This window comes from Pangasianodon hypophthalmus, chromosome 2 (assembly GCF_027358585.1).
Source record: "Pangasianodon hypophthalmus isolate fPanHyp1 chromosome 2, fPanHyp1.pri, whole genome shotgun sequence".
Lineage (NCBI taxonomy): Eukaryota > Metazoa > Chordata > Actinopteri > Siluriformes > Pangasiidae > Pangasianodon > Pangasianodon hypophthalmus.
This window is the reverse complement of record NC_069711.1, coordinates 8,577,406-8,590,652: the sequence shown is the minus strand read 5'-3', so window position 1 is coordinate 8,590,652 and position 13,247 is coordinate 8,577,406. Positions and strand designations below refer to the sequence as shown.

Below are 13,247 nucleotides of genomic sequence, written 5' to 3'. Positions count from 1 at the left end.
CATGAGTATGCCTTGGATCACTTCCTTGATGCATAAATAAGTAGTGCTTCATTGTTAGGTCACAGACAGATGAGTTAATTAATGAAGGAATTAATCTACCAGACGACAAGGTATCAACAAATCAATAAGGTGTGACCACTTTTCTGCTTTTCTGGCTGTTGAATGCATTTCATTTTGAGGATTCATGCACAATATGTTCAAAATAGTGTTTTTATAATTTATTATACAACAGTTAGCTCCGGTCCACGAATTTGATTGGTCAAGTGCCGTTCCAAGAGCGCCTATATTTCCTATAAACGCACTGGGAAGTTTCGCTGTGTGTTTCACTCTGCTCGTCTGTGTTCGCCACGTAAAATTTCATTTCCTAGTTTAAAACTGTTCCTACAGTAGTGTTAGCGACATCACCAGTGGACTATAAATTTCAGGAATATAACTTTTGGCTTAAAATATGAAAGCTCATTGGTTGAAGAAACACCTTTAACGGGAATGTACAAATCAATGCGAGCTAGCTAGCCAGCTAGCCGATGTGCTATAAAATAAGTGCGACTTCTTTGGGATCTATTTCAGCTAGCGGAGCGAAACTAAACAGAACATTTGGCCATATTGTGTCTGAAATCTCTCTTACTCAGTACTACTTTCTTGTTTATAGAATTGTTGTATAAAAGCAATATCACACTCACAGTCGTTCAGCATGGCTGTGATTACCTACAGTTAAACCCATGATTACCTACCTGTGGCGACTCACAGACGTACACACAGGCATGTTCAGCATAACCGCACTCTTAGTCGTGTGATTCTGCTTAATTATGGACCAATTGAGCATCCAAAGAAGCCAAAGAAGCAAAACCCTATAGACTATCAGACTCCACTGATCGTTATAATTTCCACACATGTAAACTAACTGAACAAATACAAAGATATTTTTTTTAAATATGCAAATACTATTTTTTTGTCAGTTACCAAATGTGTTAAAACAGTCAAGGGAATATGTAACTTGTATGCAAGTGTATGGCTCTACTGAAGATAAAAATAAATAGTTAATATCTAGCCACTGCTAAAAATGGCCATTAAAAATGTGTAGCTGCAGCCTGAGTGAATGGCCATCAAGTGGTGGATATAAAGGGGACTATGAAATGGAGATGTTAATGAGTATTTCACCCGCCTTCTCTGTTCATGCTGCTACAAAGTCAACATTTCCAACTCCATCTGGTGATGCGTCATGTCATGCAACTCTACTGAAGCCAGACTAATGAGCACGGTCAGTGTACTGCCTGAGGTGGTAGCAATACTTCCACAATACTCGTTGAGTTTGATAGAGAAATAGGAAGTTGTACATGAGATTCTTGAAAACTCCATTATATTGTCTGGTTCTCGATTTATTTTTGCAATATTTATACGAGAATCCGTTTGAATCGGAGATGGGATAATCTGTGCAATGCCAGGAAGTCAGAGGACTTGCGTGCAGAGGAACTTTATTAGGGCTTTTTCAGTAATCGACAATAGGAAAGGCATTAAGGTGAAGGATACAGGCAGAATTATAAACAAAAACAGGAGAAATGAGGCGATCTGTCTGAAGAACTAACCCTAGAAGAGGAAATCTAGAAATGAAGTTAAGCACTGCAAGTATGTTGAAGCAAAATAAGGAAACACAGGGAACATGGCTCTAATTGTTGAATATATAGAATTAGTTGTTATTTTCAAACAAAGAAACCCACTGAAAAAGAACTAACGATGAATATTAATGAATAACAAACAACTAAACAAGGACGTATGTTACGTACAAGCCAGTTTTGCAAGTGTCTCCTGAAATCCTTCATTATCAGAGATTGAACAAGGTGTTTGTTGACTCCGTCCAGCCCGAGTCAGGAGTAAAGTCGCATGAGTCGCACAATCAAGTCCACTAAATCAAGTAAATTTAACATATGAATCAGAGACTTCAGCAAAAACACACACACATAGACAGTATTTATGAATAGCGGATGACAGACGCAAGCGTAATCAACTATTTGGTCAAGTGCCTTTGCTTTCCTGTTTTTCTTTGCAATTAAAAAAGAATGTGGCTACTTCATTTGTTATGTAAAGGAAGCCATTGAAACAATTCAAAGCTTTATACAGATTGTGTTCACAGACCTGTCTAGGAGCAACATCATTAATTCCAGCTACATGGAAAAGCTCTGCCAAGAGTTTATTCTAGTTTTACAGCGTTTCTTGTTTTCAGTGTACAAAACAACGACCAAATGGAGTACAAAAGCTCATCCAAAAAGTTCATTGACTTTTCTTGATTCAAATGTGTATGTCAGTTCCACACAAATTAAATATTCTACTTCAACATAAATTCATCTCTTAAAATGAACTAGTTAAGTTAACTTGTTGGTTCCATGTGATTTGATTTACATAAACACAGTTTTAAATGGAAGAAGAACGGTCTAACGAACGAGGTAACGAAGTACTTAGCATGACGAATGTTTTGATAATGCCACCCCTGATCAGTTGTCTCTGAGAATACTCTAACGGTAAACTCCAGATTTTGCAAGAAATACACTGCTAATATAACATACAATGGGCTCTCGAAGAGCTGACGGAAATCAATTTATATACAATCCTACAGCAAAAGGTCTATATTAACATTATTAACATTATCGCAAAAGTTAATAATTGCCTGGAGAAGCAGAAGAGAAGCGACCATTTTAAAGAACATTTCTTGCTGACAGGACAATGATTAATAAGAAGCAAATGGCTCTTTTTCAGCTGCTCTATTCAACAGTAGGCGCTTCTTGGCAATTTAGCAAAATGGTGAATCATCATCCTGCTAATGACTGGAATTAAGTAAATGGCACTACCTCTGCCACAAACAAACTGTTCTGTAAGGGACATGATGTCACTAGAAACGAGCATAAAGCACAAACAAATCTATTAATACGTGTGTTAGAGATGGGAGGATTAAAGACTACAAGCAATATCACGCCGTTCTGACCATCAGCAAGAAACACATACTCACATATACTATTATTATTATAATATCAGCAGACCAAGAGTAGCCTTGATAAGACTTTCCCAGGGATTCAAACTAAGAACATGTCAGATCCAAATAGTAAAGAGGAGACTTACATCATTTCCTCACATTTTGAACATGGCCAACTGTGCTTTAGGAAGAAGCAGCAAATAGTATAGCTGGGATTTGTCCTTCATCTTTCATGAGCTGACTCTACGCTACAGGTAGTACGTAATACGGCGGCATTCAAGGGGCTGCCCATTTCATTTATGGAAAATTCCAACATTTCACCGCTTATCTAAATCAGGATATGACGCCTATTCCAGAAACACTAGGAGCAAAGCTGGATTACACCCTGGACATAACACCAACCTGCCACAGGGTAACACACACACACACACACACACACACACAATCTAGTAAGTACCCAATCCATCTGCACTTTTTTTGGGAAGTGGAAGGAACCAGATGGAAACATGCTTGGACATGCAAAACTCTGGACACTGGAGTGTTGATTATTATTTAATTATTTATTTTATATTGTTTATATTTTTAAATATAAAACTGCCAATAAAAACTTGTATTCTCATGTGAGTAGAAATATTCTAATTTTAAGTTGAAACTTCTAGACCACACTAGAATTAACTCTGCGTCAATGACTCTTCGCACACTTGGTTACTGTTGCTAGGTCCAGCAAGCTTTTCGATCAAGTATGAGGTTTTCGATGACAAGGATAGAAAATTTTCCAGGTGATATTTTTATACTGATAAAATTCATAGTAATTATTTAAAAAAAAAAAAACACACACATCCAAATATTATAGAGAAATAAAGCTCTCTAGCATGCATTTGAAAGCTAAATCCATAACATGACAACCTCTTGGCAGTGCAATAATGATGAAAAAGATAAAGATTGAAGATAATGCCTATACATGCCAGTCAAAAAGTTAATAGTCTCATCGACTAGCGATGCCGTCCATGTAGATGACATGGAAATAAAGGAGTAGCATTGTTCTACTGCAGGCAGGTAAATGTATGATTATAAGGATGCCCTGATTTACTAAAATCTAGCATCTGTAAAAATACTACATAATGTGTCTGCTTTGAGAGTTTATCTTAAAGGAGCATTAGGCAAGATTTGTCAAAATTTGTTAATATTAGGTAATTAGGTAGCTGGAGTTTTTTTTTAACTCAACTGCTCCCATTCTCACCCATGTACACAAAGCTCCACCCCAAGAACCTGTGGTGAATCAACTAGAGTTAGCATGCTAATTAGTGTTAGCATTAGCAAAGACTGTCTCTGAACTCACTTTCAAGCACACTTGTTCAACTGATTTAACTGCTTGAAAGTCAAGTTGTAACCCTAGAGAAAGGTTGCGATTGCAGTCGCTGTTTCTTTGGAAATGAGATTTTGAGCTTTTAAGCTCCGGTTTAAATTTTATGCTACATGATACGCAAGTTATAACACTAAAAACACATGAAATTTGTTTCACACTGATTTATAAGAATGGTCAAGTACCTTTCCTGTTTTTCTTTGCAATTAAATAAGAATGAGGCTACAAAGGAGGCAGTTCAAACAATTCAAAGCTTTATACAGATTGTGTTTACAGACCTGTCCAGAAGCGACATCACTAATTCCAGCTACATGGAAAAGCTCTGTTAAGAGTTTATTCTAGTTTTACTGCATTTCTTGTTGTAAAGTTTTTTGAAGCATAGCATGCTTTTTTTTGATCACAGGAAAATTATCTGGCTGTGCTGGGTGCTTGCTGATTTCAGACTGAGAGGGGGTGAAGGGGTGTTGAGGAGTGTTCATTAAGGCCCCATTCAAACACAAACAAGCACACTGGACCACTGGACCATAATGCAGTATATATATATATATATATATATATATATATATATATATATATATATATATATATACACATACATACATACATACAACAGTTAGCTCCGGTCCACTAATTTGATTGGTTGAGCTGTGTTCCAAGAGTGCTTATATTTAGTATAACCACACTTGGATGTTTCACTGTTTGTATCACTCGTCTGTGTTTGCCACATAAAATTCCACTTCCTAGTTCAAAACGTTTGATTTAAAATATGAAACCTTGTCAGATGAAGATGAAAAGGAAGAAGGGATGTCAATTTCAGCGGAAACGCCTTTAACAGGAATGTACAAGGAATGTGCAATTTATGAAATATCTAAAACTAAAATAATCAGTGTTATTGAGGCATAATTATGGCAGTAACACAAATTCTGAGAAAAATTTCCTGGCATTTTTCCTTCAAGCAGCAAAATATTAACTTCTGCAGAGAACTGACATATAAAATTGTTTAAACATCTTATAATTATCTCATCTCATAATTAAATATAAAAGTCCTGATTCTTTTTTTCACCTTACTCATTTTAAGATCTGAATTCCATATGAATATTAAGAACAAGCAGTCCATACAAAACCCTTATTAAAATATTGTTTCCTCAACACGTGATCATAGATTTCACTGGGGCAGGACAACATTAATAACAACATAGCCTCAAGCAAATTAAGTCAAGAGACTATCACACTTGATTTATGCTATAGGTTATTATCTAGTGAAGTTTTCGATTAACTCCTTAACTGATAGTTGAAAGTTGACAACATACAGTCATCAGCATCATCTTATCTTATTGGAACGTGTAACAACAAGTTTATACTATTTATATTTATATTATTTGAACAGTTTATTAAATTAACTGAAATTATGCATTTATAACTATATACAAATAACTACAACTAATGAACACCATTGTACTCTCTCTCTCAAACAGACACACACACACACGGACTGTATAGAAATATATTTATAGGCAGTTGACTTGTAATTCCTTATTCCCCAAGTGCCAAGCGCTGTGTTTTTCTGACAGCAAAATCTTTGATCAGATCTTGGAAATTAAGTTGTTTTACTATATTATGCGCAATAGACAGCATGGCCAGACCATTTAGTCTTTCCTCAGGCATTGTTTTTACAACGTAAAATTTACAATGTAAATTTCGATTGATTCTTCACTGAAAGCTGTTGCAAGGCTTCAGAAAACTTGAATATATATTTACACAGGAAGAGATGACTGGACTAATTTTACTGTCATTTTAATGGAGCTTTTCAGTCTGTTTTGAAGCTCAAAGCTCCATTACCATTATGATTGACTGCATGGAAACACATACATTCTTGGAAATTGCGTTCCAACTTCCAAGGATAAACATCGGGGTGAGTAAATACTAGAATTTTTATTTTATGTTAATTACAGTATAACAAACACTACACCTCAGATTTATTCTGACAGCTCCACATAGGTTATCTTCGGAATCATAGCACGAAATAGGGAACATAAATCATCTTTTTTTTTTTTTTTTTTGAAAAACTGGGTGACTAGCTGTCTTCCCTGTCTTGCTCTCTCCTCTTTTTTCCTGTTTTTCTTTCCTCTTTTGGTATCCCGATTTTGGCTGTGCCATCTCTTGCCATCTACCTGATGCATGTAAGAAGTCACAACTGTGAAGTGCTGCGTTTCAGAATAAACCACAAACGTCTTAAGGGGACACACACGCACTCGGCACAGTCTGAGGGCAGTCATTATAGCGTGCTTCTTAATAGCTTACTTGTGCAAATAGGCCATTTAAATACCAAAATCATACGGGAAAGTATGGGATTCTGCTGGGCCCCCTGTCTGACCAGGGCCCTTAGAATCATCCCAACCTTCACGCCGTTTATGGCACCCCTGTTGGGCATACAGTCTAGCAGCTCGTTTTGAGTTGTCTTAGGTGTACCGTTGTTCAACTGTGCTCAATAACATTTTCCCAGTGTGTGAGGCAGAAGAGTCAAGAGGCTGCCTGGTTTCAGCAGAATCTCCAGTCTAACTGGAGATCTCAAATAGAACACAAAAGACCTGAAACTGTCCCAAAAAAAATTCAGGCATGGGGAAAAGGTGACACATTTTTCTTCTTTTTTCTCAGCCTTTGTGTTGGAAACAAGGTGACCATGGTGCACCTATATTTCTGATCTATGGACATTATCCACTTGATAATTTTCCCTCTCCTAATCTTTGCAATATATCTTACAGTAGAAATGGCTCTGTACATCATAGACACATTGTCTGCCACACTTTGCCTTTGTCTGCAGAAATTTACCACAAGATGCCCAATAAGTATGCATGATTGCATCCTGGATCATTCTGTATCATCCTGGACAATGTCGATAGTGTAGTAACTGCCAAAGATTTATTTTCTCTTTGTCTGGCTGGGTTTATACAATTTAATGTTTCAGATTCATTTTCATTTACTACCCATGATCCAGGTAAAAATCCGCCAATTTCAAGATAGTTCAAATGGCTTCCTATTCACTTTGTTTGACTCCACAGAGTATACCATATGTGTAAAGTAATGGTGATGTATTTCTTACCTAGGCATAGTGTAGAACAATATTTGGGATTCAGTGACAGAAATGCTCAACTCCTTGTGTTTTTATTGTATATTAACTTCATCTGATAAAACTGCATTCAAATTTTTGTTTGTATTTTCACTAAAAGTTTAAGCAATGGGACATGTTTGGGCATTTACTGTTATTAAAACCAACTCGCTGGGTCTCATGCTCAGTACCGTGTGAAGGAGACATGTAGCAACCACACAGTTAAATGAAATATGCCCGGTCTCCATTCAATATAATTTTCTTCAACTTAAAATAAAATAAAATAAAATAAAATAAAATAACATGAGATAAAATAAAATAAAATAAGCCCTGCAAGCTTGAGGAATCACAGTCAATAAACAATAACAAATAACAGATGAATTCTAACTCTTTCATCCTTTTAAAGGTTAGTAAGACACAAATAGACAGGGATGATATAACGGCGTGAAGGTTGGGACGATTCTAAGGACCCTGGTCAGACAGGGGCGTCAGCAAAACCCCATCCTTTCTCGTATGACTATGGTATTTAAATGGCCTCTTTGCACAAGTAAACCATTAAGAAGCACGCTATAATGACTGCCCTCAGACTGTGCCGAGTGCGTGTGTGTCCCCTTAAGACATTCGTGGTTTATTCTGAAACGCAGCACTTCATAGTTCTGACTCACGCACGCATCAGGTAGATGGCAAGCAATGGCGCAGCCAAAATCGGTATACCAAAAGAGGAAAGAAAAACAGGAAAAAAGAAGACAGAGCAAGACAGGGAAGACAGCTAGTCAAAAAAAAAAAAAAAAAAAAGAATTTATGTTCCCTATTTTGTGATATGATTCTGAAAGCTAACCCATATGAAGCTGTAAGTTTTACACTGCAAAAACAATGTATCAGGAAAGACTAAATGGTCTGGCCATGCTCTCCATTGAGCACAATATAGCAAGACAGCTTGATCTCCAAGATCTGGACAAATACACGGCACTTGGCACTTGGGGAATAACGAATTACAAGGCAACACAAGTACAATGGTGCTCATTAGTTATACTGTATATATAGTTATTTGTATATAGTTATTAATGTAAAATTTCAGCTAATTTAATAAACTTTTCAAATTTAAATTAGTTCTTTATTATCTCTTACTGAATATGCAATAATTATTATTCTTATTAATAATGATAAAGTGTATAAAATTGTTTTTACATGTTGCAATAAAGTAAGATAATTGGGCATGGAGGCTTGGGGCCCGGAGTAGAAATTTGTCAAGGGGCCCAAAAAATCATAGCGGCACCCCTGCAAATGGACATTCACATAAAACAATATATAGCATCAAATAGTTTAAATAAGGACTAAATGCTTATAACGTTTTATTTTAAACAACATGTTGCAATTTATTAGAGATTTATACTTATATATAAGTATAAATCTCTAATAAATTGCAACATGTTGTTTAAAATAAAACGTTATATATATGTATATATACAGTGATGTGGAATAACTTTAAAACAAGATTTTCTCACATAAGTGACAGCCGCTGTAAAAGTCAATCCCTCAATATTCACCTAACTCTTTTTTCTCTTCTGGTGAGTCAATAAGCAAAGTACGCTTAGGTTTGCAATATTAAATATTTAGCATGAGGTTTTAAACGTTGCATCATAGCACAGTGGTGCAGCGAGTAGCGTTACTGCCTCACAGCTCCAGGGTCTCTGGTTCGATCCTGAGCTTGGGTTACTGTCTGTGTGCAGGTTCTTCCAGTGTCCACAGGGGTTTCCTCTAGGTTCCTTGGTTTCCTTCCACCTCCCAAAAACATGCCAGTAGGTGGATTTCCTACGTTAAATTGCCCATGAATGTGTGTGCATGGTGCCCTGCGTTGGTCTGGCATGCCATCCAAGGTGTATCCCTGTTCCTGGGATCCACGATGGCCCTGACCAGGATAAAGCAGTAACTAAAGATGCATGAATGAATTAATGTTGCATCAGCACTCCTTTCCTTACCAGATCTATTTCAAAGTTTTAGACATCATGTCTGAGTGGATGAACACTGAGCTATTAGAAATACCCAACAGGGTAGAATATAAATTTAACAGAACACAAGAAGGTTGTGGACAACAACGGATCAGGCACGATTACATTTGAATACTGTCACTATGGTTACAGCCAATATTCAAGGCCATTATGAGGAGGGAATCATCTCTGGGCACTTGGTAACATCAACAAAGTGAAGACCTATCGTGCACAAGTTCTTTAGCAGGCAAATCCCTTGATTAAAAAAAAAACAGCATTTGGTACACAATGTCAGTTTATCTCTCCATGCCATTCCACTCCTTTCTGCTATTATGTAAAGTTACAAAACAATGTCCCTGACAACCTCATTAGTAAATAACATTGCCAATCCCAAACTGTGATGAGAAAATATAGCAAATCTGACTAGTTATACCAGCTACCTGGATCACTTACAAACTACTGTAGCATTAGTCTTTCCATTTTAATCCAGTCTACAGTTTGCAGGCTTTCCTAACACGGGATTGAACTATACCATTACCATGAAATGTCGCTCGTTATAGGCTATTTTCCATGCCTCCATACGCAAGGACAGAAAGAAATTATAAAAATCACATAACTTTTTAAATAAATACCAAATGTAATCACACTATATTTAAGCAGAAGTCGGGGGCTTTGTGTACGTTCACTCGTAGCCAAAGCCCACACACTCCACACCCCCTTTCCTCCCGAAATAAAGAAATATAATTATGTTTAATGGTATATCTTAATTTTTAAAAGCAAATTTACTGTTTTGTCCTTGTGGTAATCTAGTAGGTAATTTTTTTCACTATTTTCTTAAATTAGGATCACCAATTTTTACACATTAAAGACAACATACATTATTTACTTTATTAAATAATATTTATATTATTATTATTTATATAAAATAATTAATAATAATAATAATAATAATTATTATTATTATTATAAATAAAATAATATTTATTTTATTTAGTTAATTGTCGCTGTTTTATGTTAAGGAAAAGTTTTTCAGAAATCTAAAAAAAAAAAAAAAAAACACAAACTAAACATTGTCTGATCCATGCAAGTGCAGTTACTTTATGGAATAAAAATGGACTTCTTCTTTGTCTAAAACTGAAACTATGCACATGCAAACTCCAGACAACTCACTTTCTTTGCATAATAGTTGGACCTAAAAATGTGTGTATGCAGATAATATTTCACACATTAAAGACTATGCGTCTTATATTAAAGCACCTTTAAATAAAGTAAATGTTTGCATTGTTCCCAGCTCAGGACTTTAGTAACTCATGTCACCAGACTGAACCCAACCCACTGCCACTTGTCTCTCTCTCATCTTTGTTATGATCTGATGAGCTACCCTATATGATGTACATATCAGCCTTTATAAATGGCATGGCATAAAGAAGTTTTATTCTCCGACTAACGAGCTATTCAGCGTTAGATAACTTCAGCGCAGTGAAATTACTAATAAGTGAAAGTACTAATGGAAATATTATCATAAGGCTTGTGGGCTATGGTGCGTCACTGTTCCACAGGCACAGGCTCGCGCGCGCCTGGATGCTTAACTCCGGTTACCTCAGATTAAGAAGAAAAAAAAAAATGCTCAGCTGGAACCAAATAGCTCACATTTACATCACTTACCGAGTAATCTGAGAGGCTGTGTGTGCTGGGCTGTTATCTTCGACTGGACGAGCTCTTCTGTTTCTTACAGTAGGCTTAATGAAGGGAAAATATATAAAATATTCCGAACTAGCTTCGAGTTCAACTTCCACTGAGAGCTGTGCGCAGGAGCAAGTCTCTCTCTCTATCTCTCTCTCTCTCTCTCCTTCACTCCCCCCTTCTCTCTCTCTCTCTCTCTCTCTCTCTCTCCTTCACTCCCCCCTTCTCTCTCTCTCTCTCTCTCTCTCTCTCTCTCTCTCTCCTTCACTCCCCCCTTCTCTCTCTCTCTCTCTCTCTCCTTCTCTCTCTCTCTCTCTCTCTCTCTCTCTCTCCTTCACTCCCCCCTTCTCTCTCTCTCTCTCTCTCTCTCTCTCCTTCTCTCTCTCTCTCTCTCTCTCTCCTTCACTCCCCCCTTCTCTCTCTCTCTCTCTCTCCTTCACTCCCCCCTTCTCTCTCTCTCTCTCTCTCTCTCTCTCTCTCCTTCACTCCCCCCCTCTGTCTCTCTCTCTCCTTCACTCCCCCCCTATCTATCTATCTATCTATCTATCTATCTCTCTGTGTGTGTGTGTGTGTGTGTGTGTGCTTTGAGCTCTGAATGATGTTAACATTGTCATTATACACCACGAGTACCTGTAGGAATTCTGTGTCATTCTGTGGTCCCTAAAATCTATCACAGTGATGGAACAGTCTTACTACTCTGTATCAATTTTACCCACCCAAATTTCAGCATTCATCTGAGAGAAATCATCAGCTATGATGAATGTAAATGTCTTAAAGTTAAGGATTTAACAATGCACTCTGGTTTGATCTGATTCACGATTCGATTCTCAGAATATTTTGAAGAAAATTCGAATTTTGATTTCTGAATCATAAAAAAAAGCAAAACAATATGCATTTTTGTCTGAATAAAACTAAATGAAGCAAAAATTGCTATGAACAGATGTGTGATATTGTAAACAAAATGTACTGCAGGTTCACCATATCATAAAAATAAATTTCTAAATTCTTCCAAAATATTTTACCTGGAGAAAATGATCGATTGAAACATAATGAGCTCCGTAGCAGCTCATTTTCACCGGAACTAGAGCTCCAAAGTTGGCTAAAATGCCCAGGTTCCACAGCCTCTTTCTTGGGCACTGTAGATTGTAGTGGGAATGGTTTCATTGTAAAGCTACTGAAAAGTGCTTTTAAACTGTTATAACATGGTAATGTAATCATATAACCTATAATGCATGTCAGTCATTGTGATCCAGAGCTTTCTATAAGCATGATCTCTATATATTTTAACTCTGTGGGTTGCACAGAATGGAGCCTCTGGTGTTCAAATAGGGCAACTGCATTAGATGCATAATCAATAGACTGCTGATTCCCAATATGTGAATCATACATTCCCATGATGCACAGTTTGTCAAATTTTTGCATCACAAGGCATTGTGTCATGATGTATTACACCCATACTTAAAAGTTATACATCATTTCTATTAATATGATTATATTTGTCTAGAACTAATTCTACCAAATAATTCAGTTAAATTTAAAATCTCCGGAAATGGTTTTTGCATTGGCCACTACAGAGGACAGGACTTATTCTCATGTTAAATAATGGCTGTTTTGCTTTTTTCAATCTAAAATTGGAAAAGGTGACATCTCTGTACCACTGGCAGTCCGCTCGCTAGAGGAGCAGTTTATAAAGTCTATAATTAGAATTTTAGCAGTTGCACTAAATCCCCCACATTCACTATGAGCCACTGATTGTTTTTCTCTGCCATGTCCCTATCTGCTGTAATTATCATAAACACTGTAAAAGATGGAACATTATACCATGCCTTCAAACAAAACAACCTGGTGGAGGTTGTTGTAAATGGACATATAGCATGAGCAGCTGGCACATTTATTATTTTTTATTATCAGTGTGCAGATTGTACTGTGGAAATGGCAATAAAGATTAAACGGAGAAATGCAACAGCATCTTTATTGAATCTGTGGGGGAAAAAAGGTCTAAAACATGTTGTCCTTGCACTGCTGCCAGTTGCTGCAGAAAGCCTGTAACAGTAAATCAAAGTCACAGCTGTTGAGTTGGATTTGCAGTGACTCATATGTAATTACAGATATACTATATGACCAAAAGTTTGTGTGTGGAAGAAC

General features: G+C 36.7%; 1 protein-coding gene across 1 annotated transcript in view; it reads right to left on the bottom strand.

Annotated features, from left to right (window-relative positions):
• The window catches only part of camkva (CaM kinase-like vesicle-associated a), a 37,393-nt gene extending 26,105 nt beyond the window's left edge, over positions 1–11,288 (bottom strand). Inside the window, exon 1 of the mRNA XM_026930251.3 lies at positions 11,085–11,288. The gene's annotated coding sequence lies outside the window, so the exon portion shown is untranslated. The remainder of the gene's footprint in view (positions 1–11,084) is intronic.
• Between the last annotated feature and the right edge of the window lie 1,959 nt (positions 11,289–13,247).